Below are 14,613 nucleotides of genomic sequence, written 5' to 3' on the forward strand. Positions count from 1 at the left end.
CAGACATCTGTTATGTCAAATGAGAGTCAAATGAGCTACTGAGAACTAGAGTGGGCTAACTCCATTTTTTGTCATTTTTACGTCTTGTGCAGAAATGGAGAGAAAATGATTTCATATGAATACTTGGTCAATTGAAATCTTAGTTCCATTTTTGACATTCATATAACAATCGGCACTTTTCCTGATTCATCTGAGTCAAAACTGGGCCAACTCCCATTTCCAAGATGGCCAAGAAACCAGGCTTCACCCCTCTGCAAATACATCACAGAAAATGAGGTTCAGTGATTGAGAGAAGATTCAAGAAAGTAAGTAGTGCTTTTGCTCGGGTGCCAGTGCATCTGCATGTTAGTAAAAGTGAATTTTATTTGTCACCTTTCATAAAACATTGATAGTTTTCACTAGGGATGTTTGATACCAGTACGAGTATTCAAACGAGTACTCACAGATACCGAGTACCCATACCAATAGTACTTTTGATCCATAAAATGTAATTTAACACATTGATGGATACCTTGAAGACCTTTCTTACTTTCTGACGCACATGATGATTCACCGATGTGTCACATCACCGCAGTATGCGAGGAGGACTTGGTCGATGTCAGATTTTTTTTTTTGCCTTTTTTTGACTTACGAGCCAAAATGTTTTAGATATGAGTGCTTTATCATGTCAGTGAAAATCATGTCAAATTGTTTAATGACCACCCAAATGAAGTTTACTGTCAAACTAAACACAAAACAAAATGAATTACACAATGCGTATTTGCATCCATCCATCCATTTTCTACCGCTTATCCGAGGTCGTGTCGTGGGGGCAGTAGCTTTAGCAGGGACGCCCAGGCTTCCCTCTCCACAACCACTTCATCCAGCTCTTCCGGGGGGATCCCGAGACGTTCCCAGGCCAGCCGAAGGACGTAGTCTCTCCAGCGTGTCTTGGGTCGTCCCCGGGGTCTCCTCCCGGTGGAACGTGCCCAGAACACCTCACCATGGAGGTGTCCGAGAGGCATCCGAATCAGATGCCCCATCCACCTCATCTGGCTCCTTTCAATGTGGAGGAGCAGCGGCTCTAGTTTGAAATCCTCCCGGATGACCGAGCTTCTCACCCTCTCTCTAAGGGAGAGCCCGGACACCCTGCGGAGGAAACTCATTTCGGGATCCTTGTATCCGGGATCTTGTATCCGGGATCTTGAACATGGTGTTGGTTATGGACCACCGCCCAGGTCGCAGTGCACCCGACCACTGTGGCCCCTCCCACAGGTGGTGAGCCCATGGGAAGTGGGACCCACATTACCCTTTCAGGCTGTGCCCGCCCGGCCCCCATGGGTGCCCCACCTCCAGGCCTGGCTCCAGAGGGGGGCCCCGGTGACCAGCGTCCGGGCAAGGGAAACCTAGAGCCATTAACAGTTTTCATCGTAGGGGTCTTTTAGCCGTGCTTTGTATGGTCCCTCACCTAGGACCTGATTGCCATGGGTGACCCTACCAGGGGCGCGAAGCCCCAGACAACTTAGCTCCTAGTATCATTGGGACACACAAACCCCTCCACCACGATAAGGTGACGGCTTCCAATGTGTATTTAAAACAACCATATAACTGTCTTGAAGTCCGCTAGCTAAATGCTAACACATTATGGGAAATACCATAGATAGGCTAACAAATAGCATCTACAGTGTGCTGGAGCCTATTCCAGCTGGGTACAGCCTGAACTGGTTGCCAGCCAATCGCAGTATAAATAACATAGTACAGCAATCAATAATATGGATTACATTTGTAATATGTAATGCATTTTAAATTATGTGCATTTTTATGAATATGAAGACTTCTGGATTGTGGGAACAGCCGTAGAAGATTCCCCAGTAGTCATAAAAGTTACAGCTTGATCAAAAATTACAGACAGATCCTTTCATATTGATAAAATCATGTATAAACTCCCTCTGTGGTTAATTATACTTTTTAGACCCTGACAGAGAGGTATTTGAGTTAGTGTTTTTATTAATGTGGTTGTAGTTTGTAGAGTGTGGAATTTCATTGTGTTCTACTGAAAAGCATTTTCAATATTTCGAAATTCTCATATGTGTATGGTTGAATCAAAAGAGAGCAAAGACTTTTTTCACAAAACTCTGGTATTGGATTTCATTAGATCGTGAGGCTATACGTAATGTTGTGGCCCGTGAGTCAATTCTGGTTCCTTTTTTTTTGATATTGTCACTTGTGGTTTATGTGAATATAGCTCAGGCCGAAATCAATTTTCCCATTTGGCAAAAAGGAATTCTTCTTCTTTCCAAAGGCCGCCTTCTTCTATTCCCTCTCGCTTCCACTCTCGACACTATGACATGTTGGAGATCTGGGCCCGCAGATTCATTATCATCTCAAAACCTACTCTCCCAGCCGAGCAGCCGGGGAAAGAATTTGTGCAAATTTTGTACTTGTGTCCCCACGGCAAGCGCATTTGCAAAGTTGTGACACGACACAGATGCAACGGTGCAGAAATTAAAGCGTGGCACATATGTAACTGTTTTTTGTGAACACATTGACCATGTGTGTGTGTGTGTGTGTGTGCGCGTGTGTGCGTGCACGCGTGCACATGTGCCCTAAAGTGGGCCAGGCGATCGCGGCCCAATAGTGTTGCATTGCATCAACTGTACGGACTATTTGCTCCTTCCATTCAGATCACAAACTGCATTTGCATACTAAGCTAAATTTATGGCACGCACGCAGCTCATTACCTCAGGAGCTTTTAAACTGAAGTCCATAACTAAAGCATTAATGTCTACCTGAGGGGGGAATCGCAGCAAAATGGGAAATCATTTAATGTTTAACCTTCAAGGCATTCGTTCACTTGTAGCACTGTTCCAATAGAACTGATAGATAGCAGATCCATTCACTTGACTCATTTATGCCTCTTCCTCAAGGCCATCTTCCTTTACTTCACTTACTCTTTCCTAAAAATCTCATCTCTTTTGTTCAGTTATTGCCTTTTCAGGCCACTCTTCTTGTAAATGAAAAGTCCTTCGATTCACTGAGCAAACTTAACTGAACTTGAAACACGAGGCTTACAGTATTTTACTTCTAGTCTCAAGGGTCATAGATAGATAGATAGATAGATAGATAGATAGATAGATAGATAGATAGATAGATAGATAGATAGATAGATAGATAGATAGATAGATAGATAGATAGATAGATAGATAGATAGATAGATAGATAGATGGACGGACGGACGGACGGACGGACGGACGGACGGACGGACGGACAGACAGACAGACAGACAGACAGACAGACAGACAGACAGATAGATAGATAGATAGATAGATAGATAGATAGATAGATAGATAGATGGGTGGATGGATGGATGGATGGATGGATGGATGGATGGATGGATGGATGGACGGACGGACGGACAGACAGATAGATAGACAGATAGATAGATAGATAGATAGATGGACGGACGGACGGACAGACAGACAGATAGACGGATAGATGGACGGACGGACGGACAGACAGATAGATAGATAGATAGATCGATAGATTAGATAGATAGATAGATAGATAGATAGATAGATAGATAGATAGATAGATAGATAGATAGATAGATAGATAGATAGATAGATAGATAGATAGATAGATAGATAGATAGATAGACAGACAGATAGACAGACTCAAGCTCACCCAATAACTTGAACAGGATAAGCGGAAGAAAACGCAAAATTCCCCAACAGGTTGAGATTGTTGTCATGAGTCTCTGACAACCTTCTGTAAAGGATCCCTGCGGAGATCGCCGTGTATGTCAAATGTAACAGCTGTCTTGCTCTATATATCTCACAGGACGTGCCTTCCTGTGGGAAGATAACAGCGCAACCACAAGTGAGAGTCGGAGTGAGCACTCTGAGGAAGACTGGAGGACAGAGTTTGATGCAACGAAGAAATGTTGTGAGCTGGTTTGTGCGTGTTTGCACCCTTCAGGTTAGTGGTGACAAAATAATGTTCCATATGGGATACACTTGCCGTCAAGGTACAAAACGAAAGGAATTTGTGCTATTTTACGTCATCATTGCATGGACGGGTCATCAGTTATGATTCGTGCAACTTTTGTTTTTCAAGAAGAAGTTCAGTGATGTTTTCAAATGAAAAATACAGCATATCAAGACGGGTGCATGAGAAAATATACAGTATATCATGGAAAACACTTCCCACCTGTTGCATTAAACTGTGGAGTCCCTGAGCAGCTTCTTTTGTGCAAGACTTTTACAACCTTGGTGCTGAAAGGAGCACCGCCCTATGTTATTCTTGACCACAGAAATAAGAATGTTCAATTTTGTGCACACACACACTTTTATATTTCACTTGTGCAATATTCTCGATAGTAGATTAAAAACTCGGTGTGCAATACATCTTACAACGATGTTGCTGATTTTTCATCTTAATGCCGTTTTTAAATAACATCTTTTCCCTCTCACCCTGTTTTTTTGTTTTTTTAATGCTTGTTATTCTCATAATATTCATTATTATTGTTGACTCCTGCAACCAGTGAACATTTTGTTTAATTAAGCATTTAGTCCCCACCAGAAAATGTAGTCATTGGCAAGCCAGGACTACTGTAACCTCTTGCCAAATGGCTAGTAAGGGCATAGAGGCTCACCACCTGTTTCGTGTAAACAAATTCAAACAGATATACTGTACTGTGTATCTATAAACCGCATACACTCCTTGAAGTCTCAGCGCCCCTTGCACAATGGTCATTGCACCGGTCTATTGCAATATTAGTCATTCGAACTGCTCTAAGTGCTAGAGGACTCTGCATCTTTTTGCACAATTGTTTTTTGTCAATGTCTTTATGTCTCAAAAGTGTTCTCTGTCAATTGACTGTCTGTTGTACTAGAGCGGCTCCAATTACCGGAGACAAATTCCTTGTGTGTTTTGGACATACTTGGCAAATAAAGATGATTCTGATATATATATATATATATATATATATATATATATTTAAACTGCCATCACTACTTTTCTGATACACCTTCACACTTACCACTATTTGGTTTTGTCTTTCTTCATCCTCCCTTTTCTTGTTTTGTTTTTTGTGTGTGCCCTGATTGATAGGTATCGCGATATAGACTGAAACAATCACTGGATATCTAAAGTCAGTTGTGACTCCCGAACTTCACTTCGCCATGTTAACTTCATTCAAATGTCTTTATTGTACTTTTGGTTCTGGAGAATGGTTTAAAAAGTTGCCGTAGCTGCGACATAATTGCTTACATTCTTTTTTTTGTGTCTCAAGTTTGTTGCTATGCTGAGTTGCTGAAAAACGGAATTTGCTGTTTGACTAGGTTGTTTGAATGGCCAATTATTAGCAGCTCACTCCACTACATCCCGAAACAGAAATTCAGAAGTTGCCCAGACACACACTAAGGGATTTACTTCAAATAGCACTATACGGATTATTAGACTGCATTTTCAGTATTTTGCAATTTGGTTAACTACTCTGTATTAATTATAAAATACATGTTAGAAAGAAATCTGCTCTTCTGGAATGTGCCAAATGCATTTTCAAGGCATTTGACGGGTAGGGGCAGACATTTACGTATAGGAAATTCATATTGTCAAAACCAAAGCGACAGTGAAGTACTGTATTGAGAAACATTACCGCCTCTTAGTCATTACATGCCTGCTTCCTATGGTGATCCGTTTGAGTTTGATGCTATAAAGTGTGGTTTAATAGGGTTCTGTACTGAGAAAATTTATAAACAATAAACAGAAGAGAAACAGCAATATCTTTGTGGATCTCTTGCTCACATTCTCCCTCTCTCGCTCTCTTTGTCTCTCTCTCACTCGCACACATACGCACACACAAACGCACCCACGCACACACATGTGCATATTCTTTGAGCCGTGACTCCTCTGAGGGTTTTCACAAGAAATCCAGAGAGAGTTTTTAAACCAACTGAGTATTTTGTGCTTACCTGCAGACATCTTGCGACATTTAAAAAGGGATGTGCTGTGGGAGGTGATTGTGTCTAACATGCTCGTGCTCCCACTTTGGAAATGTCAAAATGAATTTGCACCTGTGAGAAGTTCCTCCGCTGCTATGTCGCATCATCCTGCAGTAATGGGAGAAGACACGTAAGCACAGCTTAAACGGACAAAAAGTCTCCTTTGTGACCTTTACTGGCAACGCCACAGCGCAGGATTGAGCAGTCCACACGGATCCCTGCAAATATTCTATGAATATCCCATTAGCAGATTTCTTGACAGACACACATGGGATGTTCATTATGGAACATACACAATGGGTCGAAGGAGAATTTTCGATGAAAGCGGTTCTTATTTCTGCACGATTCACCTCAACGGCTGAATAGGTGAATAAAACATGAGAGTTCACGTGTATAATGTGTGTCTGTATGGCCAAGACCGGCTGTTTCATTATGTGTCTTTTTTTTTTTTTTTATGGAAATTTTGTGTGTGTGTGTGTGTGTTTGGGCTTCTTGCATTATTTAACAATGTTTATTAATCACATACACATTTTGTCTCTCAGGAAAAGGGAAGTGAAAAAAATGAAGATTAAAAAGAAAAGGCACTTTTGTATTCTCACTAATCATAGTCCTGGTGAGTTTGCAACCTATATGGAGCAAGAAAGAGGAATGCTCACGTTGGATTTACTGAGGTAATAATACCGGTTCTTCCCTAAGAAATATTGTCGGACTTTATAGGAAATGTTGCCCACTAATTGTCAGAAAAGTGACATATTTACTGGTTTGCTTAATTTCCCTCACAGGACTAATAAAGCATAGATCTATCCATAACATCATAACAAATACTTTTTTAAATGAACGTTCTGCATAGCAACAAGTGATAATGCAAATCCATGACCGGGGAAAATAATACCTATGAACAACTGTTGACTCTGATTTCTCTTTTGTCACTAGAGAAGCAATTGGAACGTTTATTTAAAAAAAAAAAAAAAAAAAGACGAAGATTTCCTAATATTTAGTATTGAATTGTTGTGGTTTTGATATGAAAGCATCATAGAATGCGCATATGTCTTCTTTACAGGTGAACATGCTGCGTATCACAGCACCTCTGAGTTCAGACGGCCTCATTCTCCACTTCGACAGCATTAGTGCCGATTTCTTTGTTTGGAGCTGAGAATTTCAGCTGCCAGAAAAGAGAGGTGTGCAGGAGCGGAATAAAGATTAACCTTAAATAAACTTCTCGAGTGTTCCTTCCATCACCCAACACAAATTGCAGCTGTAATACAATTATCTCAGTATAAGCAGTTTGTGGCTGAAAGTTTTCACACAGTAAAACCTTGAAAGTAAAAAAAAACTCAACGCACCTGAGTTTGCACAATGCGGAACATGTTTGTCGCCGCATCATGTTATTAAATTTTAAATCTGACTGGATAAAGACACAGTCCCATTACTACTATCAGGGATTTCAAACATACGGCCCGCAGGCCAAAACCGGTGCCACCATTGTGGTGGTGGGGACTAAGGATCATTTTGAGAATTTTTATGCTCCTGTAAAAAGTGGAATGATTATAATTCCTGTCTTTTAAAGTGCAATATTATACATTGAAATTACATCGGCCAGCACGAGTGATTCTGAACACCCTGGGGCAGATTAGATTGACATGGCAGCACAAAGAGGCGACAATCTGAGCGGACAACAATAAATAAATTCAACAAGAGTAGCCAAGAGAAACGCTGTGAAATGAAGAGAATATACAGAAGGGAAGAAATTAACACAATTTTATGAAACAAAGTTGAATTGAGGTTATAAATGTTGGTCAGTGGTCACGGCTGATTTCAAACATTGCCTGCGCAGTTAAGAAATGTTTAACAAAAAGAAAAGAAAAGAAAAAAAAAGCAACTGGAGGTCGACCAGCGTAACGTTTGACTTTGGAGGTTCTACTGTCAGACAATGGCCGCATGTGGAAGGAGGCCACGATTGTCTGCTCGCCTCCTCTCACTTCCACCGCTTCGGTCCCCTGACATTCTTTTTACCCCCGAATGAATGCAAGTGAACAAAAGCATTTTGGCTGCTGCGCTGACAGATTAGAGATTAAAATCTCACATGTATCCATGTCATTCTGTATAATCATATCCTTGACAAACAGCTGTGCTCTGCAAATGGCGAGCGTCCACACCGCTCATCTCCCCCTGTGACTGCAGGGTAATCGTCAGCCCATTACGAGGCTGAATGGGCCGACAGGATTTTTCGCTCCATCTCCTCAGCCGTACCTTCGTCGGAGTGAAAAAGCTGACGCCGGGAGAAAGCGCTGACACAGAAGTGCAGGGCGACACGACACGAATGAGAACCTCAGACTCATCACAGGTACGATTCCTTTCTGTTGGAGGAAGAAAAAGAGAGTATAGGTCCTCCCGATTGATAGCGATTTGGGAAATTGTAATGTCTATGCACATATTCTCCTATCATTCTGAAGTTAACAAGGCACAGGGATCCTCTCATCTGCTAATGAGAGGATGGCATTTGATCTCATTAAAAGGGGCCTGTGGGATACAATGTCCCAATGAGGACCACAGATTGGTGAAAAATGACGTGCCAGCAGGCCTGTCAGATCAGCAGCATGGCAACAACGCTGAACTGAGGCTTTGACTGCGCCATTTTGCTCCGCGTTTGTTCACTTTTCACAATGGCTATAACCCCAATATATGGCTTTAAATGACCTTGCAACGATTTAAAGAATGCATTCCCAAACAGAACATTTTATTTCATTAGAAATATACTTTGGGCCAGACAATAAAAAGAATCCAGGGTTCCAATCTCGGATCCTTTCCGGTGTGGAGTTTGCATGTTCTTTCATGCGTGTGTGTGTGTTTTCTCTGTGTACTCCAGCTTCCTCCCACATTCCAATTAAAAACTTAAAATTGTGAGTGTGAATCGTTGTTGTCTTAATGTCAAGATTGGGTTTTCGTGGTATTGGTTTGGAGAACCCAAGTGCAGGGAAGCAAACGCTCTAAAAACGGCTACCGAAAATGGCCAAAAAAATGCAGAGGAAACTCCACCCTGTGGTGTCCTCGCCATTAGCAGCCGTAGCGACACCCCAGACTTGGAGGGGAACTGCAGTACATTTTCAAAATTGCGCTCGAGTATAAAGGCAAACTACGTGCCGGATAGCCGCAGTGACGTCAGCGTGGCCGCCCTCCACACGAGTCTAAAGAAGCCTTAACGTTGACAAGGGACAGAGGGGAAAACATGACATGACAAAACAAAATGTAATCAAAACAAAGTCAACAAAACATTAATCATGACAAACGCAAAATAGAGGATCAGTGTTCCACCTTGGGTCGGGTCTTTCTGTAATTCTTTCTGTAAATGTTTTTGTTTTTTTCCGGGTACTCCCGTTTTCGCCCACATTCGAAAAACCTGCATTTGAAGTGAATCAAAGATTAGATTGTTCATAGATACAAATTGTTCTCTATGGTACATGCGCCGTGATTGGCTTGCGAGCAAGCAAAGGTGAGGCCACTATTTCGCTTATAAACCTTTACCAGAGAAGTCAATGGCCACGCAAGTGTTGTTATTTCTTCATAATTAAAAAAAAATCCAGCAACTCGGACCCATTCTACATTCCTTTGTTTTGTGTTCCTCTGAAGAGAACACACGCATACATCCCGCCAGAGCCGATAAGACGTGTTATTGTAGGTTTGTAATAGGAAAGATAAAATTTAATTGTCTCCTACGCTAATCTCTCATGTCTGTAAAAAAAACAAAAACAAAACAAAAACAACGCACTGCTTTTTGCTATTCCTTGGGATTCTATTATGTATTACGTCGCTTTGATTTACAAATGTGAATGTATGTGAGTAAAACCAGTCGCCAAACATTCTCGTGGTAGTAGGAAACAAACATTTAGCAGATAAGTTCATCAATAAAATTAAGGATTTGGTATATCTAACATGCTAAATTCTGAGTTAACATTAAAAAAAAAAAAAAAAAAAAAAAAGCACAGCGCTTGATGTCTCCCTCACAGGCACACACAAAGATGTGAGACACATACACAAAACAGTGGGGGTGCACTGACTTAAGGCACTGGACTAAAATACCTCCACTAGCACAATCAATCACAGTGGTGAATGTTCACATTCATTTAGGACCGTTCCAATTGTTGATTTCAAATGTGGGAGGAGGTTAAGTGCAAGTTTAAATGCAAGAAACCTCTCTTTTTGGTTTATTTTCATATGAAGTGTGTGTGTGTGTGTGTGTGTGTGTGTGTGTGCGCGCCTGTGCGTGTCAGCATACTGAAGAAAAACAACAAAGTAAGCATATGAAGTGTCGCTCTCGAAGGAAAACTTATTTTTCTGAAGGTGCAAATAATTGATGCTTGCAGATATCACATATGAGAAATTCATTTTGCGTGTGTGTGAGTGTCCGTGTGCGTGCATGCATGCCATGAATGTGTGTGCGTGTACCATGGCACAATGTCATTCGAGAAAAGCAGTCCATGCAAACTTGCTGAAGGTGGAATAGGAATAAATATCACATTGCGAATGGTGACGCGTGCACAACTGTGAACTACTTTATATTAGGCTTTACACGATCAGGATTTTTGGGGCCGATCACCGATCACCGATCAGCGAGTTTAAAAATAAAACGATAACCGATCACCGATCCGATCACATGATAGAGGAATGTGTCTATTTAAATGACCTCTTCATGTACTCTACATACCTGTGTACCTAATTGCTCCAAAAATTCTATTTAAAATAAATAATGTATCTTTGTTCCTCTATTTATGCCAGTGAGGCATAGTGACAGACAGAACAAATGATTGGTCTTGTATTAGATGGCAGGAGGTCCATACAGTAATTAATGTATCCACTTTTTGTGACATTTTTGTTTGTTGGTGTGCTGTGAGATTTTCCAATTGTAAAATTTGTTCCGTGGCCCCATAAAGGTTGGAAATCACTGTTCTCGTCAGATCGTGTATTCTAATCAGTCAGGTCAACCAACATTACAACATGACAGAAATAATGGGTGCTACATTACTTTATTTTTAATTAAATTACTTCACCCACACCCAAACTTTCATATATGGCTCTCTTTCTTTTTAAAGTATACAAAGATTTTGGGGGGGGGGGGTTTATTTTTTTCATCTTTTGAATAATTTTATTTCAATGAGCAAATCATTCTTGAAGAACACAAGTCCATTTGTCCATTTGCTGCAACTGACCTTGTGAGGGCCAGTTCAAATGCGCATCAATTGCAATTTAAAAATGTGTATGACATATTGGGATGAGCATGTGTGTGTGTGTGTGTGTGTGTACGAGCGAGTGTTTTTTCTACAGTGTGCGAAGGTTAATTGCTATGTGAGCAAACTGAGAGCAGTGACTTTTCACCTGTCGGGGCTCGGGCATGGCCTTGTGATTGCCTTGCTGGGGAGGAAAATACATAATTACTTCGCATACCCTTGCGAATGCCCTTCAACTTTCGCAGAGTGAGCGGATCCTCTGCTGCAGATGCTGCTGGCATGCAGCACATTGAGAACATTAAGGAAAAAATAAAATTGGTCTCGACGGACGTTTTGGGCTTAATTCATTTTACTACTTAAGGTGATTTGATTCTGGAAACTAACGAACAAAACGTGTTACGGAAATGCTCGACTCTCCTCATTATGGTCATTGGTGAGCTGGAGCCTATCCCAGCTGAGGTTAAGTGAGATACGGGCCTACAGACACTGACTGTGAGGCAGATGTGCAAGCCACTTTGTTGCTCTCTCAAAGGAGCACGTTAAATGTCCAAATGTATGGACAATGTGTAATGTAAGTGTTGGCAAGTTAGTAGCTTAATATGCCCGGAAGTGAAATGAAGTAAAGTAAAAATGACATTTGTGTGCCCGCGTGTGTGTACTCGCTTGGTACTTTGAGCACAAATCCCTCTGGCATTGCCATGGTCACGTATACTGCCAGGTCGCCTAAGAGATTCCAAGAAAGAGCCGGAAGAATGTCAAAGAGTGTAGTTAGTCGATGATTTGCTCTGCCATGGATTGACAATTTAAGTATACCTAATGTGGGTTGTTGAACAGACGTGTGTGTGTGTGTGTGTGCGTCACATTTCTCCCTTCACACACCTGCCTCTTAGACCCCCCCCCCCCCACACACACACACACACACACACCAAGCGACACGACAGAACACTGCTGAATTAGACAAACGTGAACAAATTACTGGCGGCGGTCGGCTGGATCTTGCCCAATAAACGGAAACGGAATTTTTGTTCACCTGCAATTCAAATTCCGCGTCACAGTAAAACGAATTGCCAACAGTCTACCACTCAAGAAAACTAGTTGCCTGACAGTTCAGTTGCATTCAATTGCATCGCTCGTTGTGCGCTTTAGATGTCGTCCCAGGAGTTGCCGTAAATTTTGCTGACACGTTATAAGAAGATATTATGTGTGAATGCACAAAGGCATGAATAGAGCATGTACAAACAGATATTGTGATGGCTCATATTGTATCATATGCTCATGTTTTCTGTTGCAGATGCTTTATTCCTTTCGGAAGACTTTTGTTGTCCTGTTGTATTATGTTTCAATACATGCAAACACAGTTATCATGTCCTGAGGACTGCCAGTGAATGTTAATATTAGTCATCTTAAATATTCCTTCGCATAGGTGCATTGTTGTGCTTGTTCGCGCCTCTCTCAATGTCAGTGCCATTGAGGATTGCGTGAAAGCCGTCACAGAACATCAGGATCCTAAAATAGACAATTCCCATAGGGAGTAGAAAGGGGAAGCGAGGGAAATACGGTTGAGTAGGCTCACATTTGAGAGACAAAACGCTGCAATTCTAGGTCACTGACAATGATTAATTATAGATCAGAGCTTACAGTAAACAGGCACACGTACACTTTGACGCACGCGGAAATACGTACACAAAACTACGCACATTTTGCAAAATACATTGAGGAGAGGCGGCACGGTGGACGACTGGTTAGAGCGTCAGCCTCACAGTTCTGAGGACCCGGGTTCAATCCCCGTCCCCGCCTGTGTTTGCATGTTCTCCCCGTGCCTGCGTGGGTTTTCCCGGGCACTCCGGTTTCCTCCCACATCCCAAAAACATGCATGAATTGGAGACTCTAAATTGCCCGTAGGCATGACTGGGAGTGCGAATGGTTGTTTGTTTGTATGTGCCCTGCGATTGGCTGGCAACCAGTTCAGGGTGTAGCCCGCCTCCTGCCCGATGACAGCTGGGATAGGCTCCAGCACGCCCGCGACCCTAGTGAGGAGAAGCGGCTCAGAAAATGGATGGATGGACATTGAGGAGATTGTGAAAAGATTCTTGTCATCGTGTTGGGAAGTGGAAACATTTGCCAAACATTCTGAATGAAAAATGTCCTTGAACCAAATTATTCATATGTATTATTATAATTTAATCATTCGACCACTATTGTTTTATTGTGTAGCCTACTGTACATAGTTTTATGGAGTGTAGTTTTTCACAATGATGTACTATTCAATGCATTTAACTGAATATTATAGTGAATGAGTAACTTAAACAAAAGGACATCAACTAATAGGACAGCAAGTGACTACATGAGGACCAAATTACAATTGCAAAATAAAAAATGTCTTGTTATCTACATATAAATCTTTTTTTTTTTTTTGCCATCTCTCACAAGCAGAATAAAATACTGTTAAATGTCAGAAGCAATATTATTCAACCGCATCATTAAACTAAACTTGGAAAATTTGGATCTTTACATCAGGGCAGGTTGTAAACTTGGGTAAATTTTTACCGAACATCCAAGACGGTTGCTGTTCTTTCATTGATTTTTCAGGTGAATGATGTCAAAGCCTTTTTGAAAACCTGTGTTCGTGGATGAAAATATGAGCGAAATAGACCTTTTGTGCTGTATCAGGTTTGAACAGCTGCAGTGGCTCGTGGGTCATGGCAGTCATAAAACTATTGTAAGTGTTAAATGTATCTGCAACAAACGTCACGTGGCTTTCCTTTGAGTCATCCTTGCAGTAAAAACTACAGGCAGGTTTGTAGTACTGCATTTGGCTGCACATCTAATATTTCTAATGTGTTCTTTTTTTTTTTTTTTTTTTACACTATGCATTAGCAGAAAAGATGTTTGAGAAGGATTCAATGATTGAATCATTGTCATGCACTTCTAGAAGCCAATTGATAAGGCAAAATGGGATTTCTCCGTTGCCCTTTCTCTGCTAACCTGCTGCATTCCGTACACGAGCGGTTGATCATTTTAAAGCTAGATTGATAAAGTATGAGAGCACACAATTAAATGAAAGGGATCTTCACAGTTATACAGAGGCTCAATGCATCACTGTGTTCTCAATACAGCCAAAGCAACTTGCATGAGGGAGTAGAGCCTCTGCCCGTCTGCCGTTCTGCTTTGAACAGCAAAAATATGCGCCGCCTCTGTTTTTGTGTGCGAGATGTATGTGTGTGTGTGTGTGTGTGTTCTCAGACTCAATTTTCGGACATTGCGTGATTGTTTTGGGCTTGGCAGAACCCTGGAAATTGCATTTTTCTCACAAGTTGGATGGGAGGGCTGAGGGAATGTTGTTGAAAAAGACACACTGGGGACGACAACGGCTGTAAACACATCAGAGCAAATCACAACATATCAGA

General features: G+C 41.5%; 1 long non-coding RNA gene across 1 annotated transcript; it reads right to left on the bottom strand.

Moving 5' to 3' along the window:
• Positions 1–7,727: 7,727 nt before the first annotated feature.
• Positions 7,728–9,579, bottom strand: LOC133479944 (uncharacterized). Its single transcript, XR_009789122.1, has 2 exons — positions 9,297–9,579; positions 7,728–9,179 (listed from the first exon to the last, which is right to left on the bottom strand). It is a non-coding gene; the product is annotated as an uncharacterized LOC133479944 (long non-coding RNA).
• Positions 9,580–14,613: the final 5,034 nt, after the last annotated feature.

This window comes from Phyllopteryx taeniolatus, chromosome 6, assembly GCF_024500385.1.
Source record: "Phyllopteryx taeniolatus isolate TA_2022b chromosome 6, UOR_Ptae_1.2, whole genome shotgun sequence".
In the NCBI taxonomy this organism is placed as follows: Eukaryota; Metazoa; Chordata; class Actinopteri; order Syngnathiformes; family Syngnathidae; genus Phyllopteryx; species Phyllopteryx taeniolatus.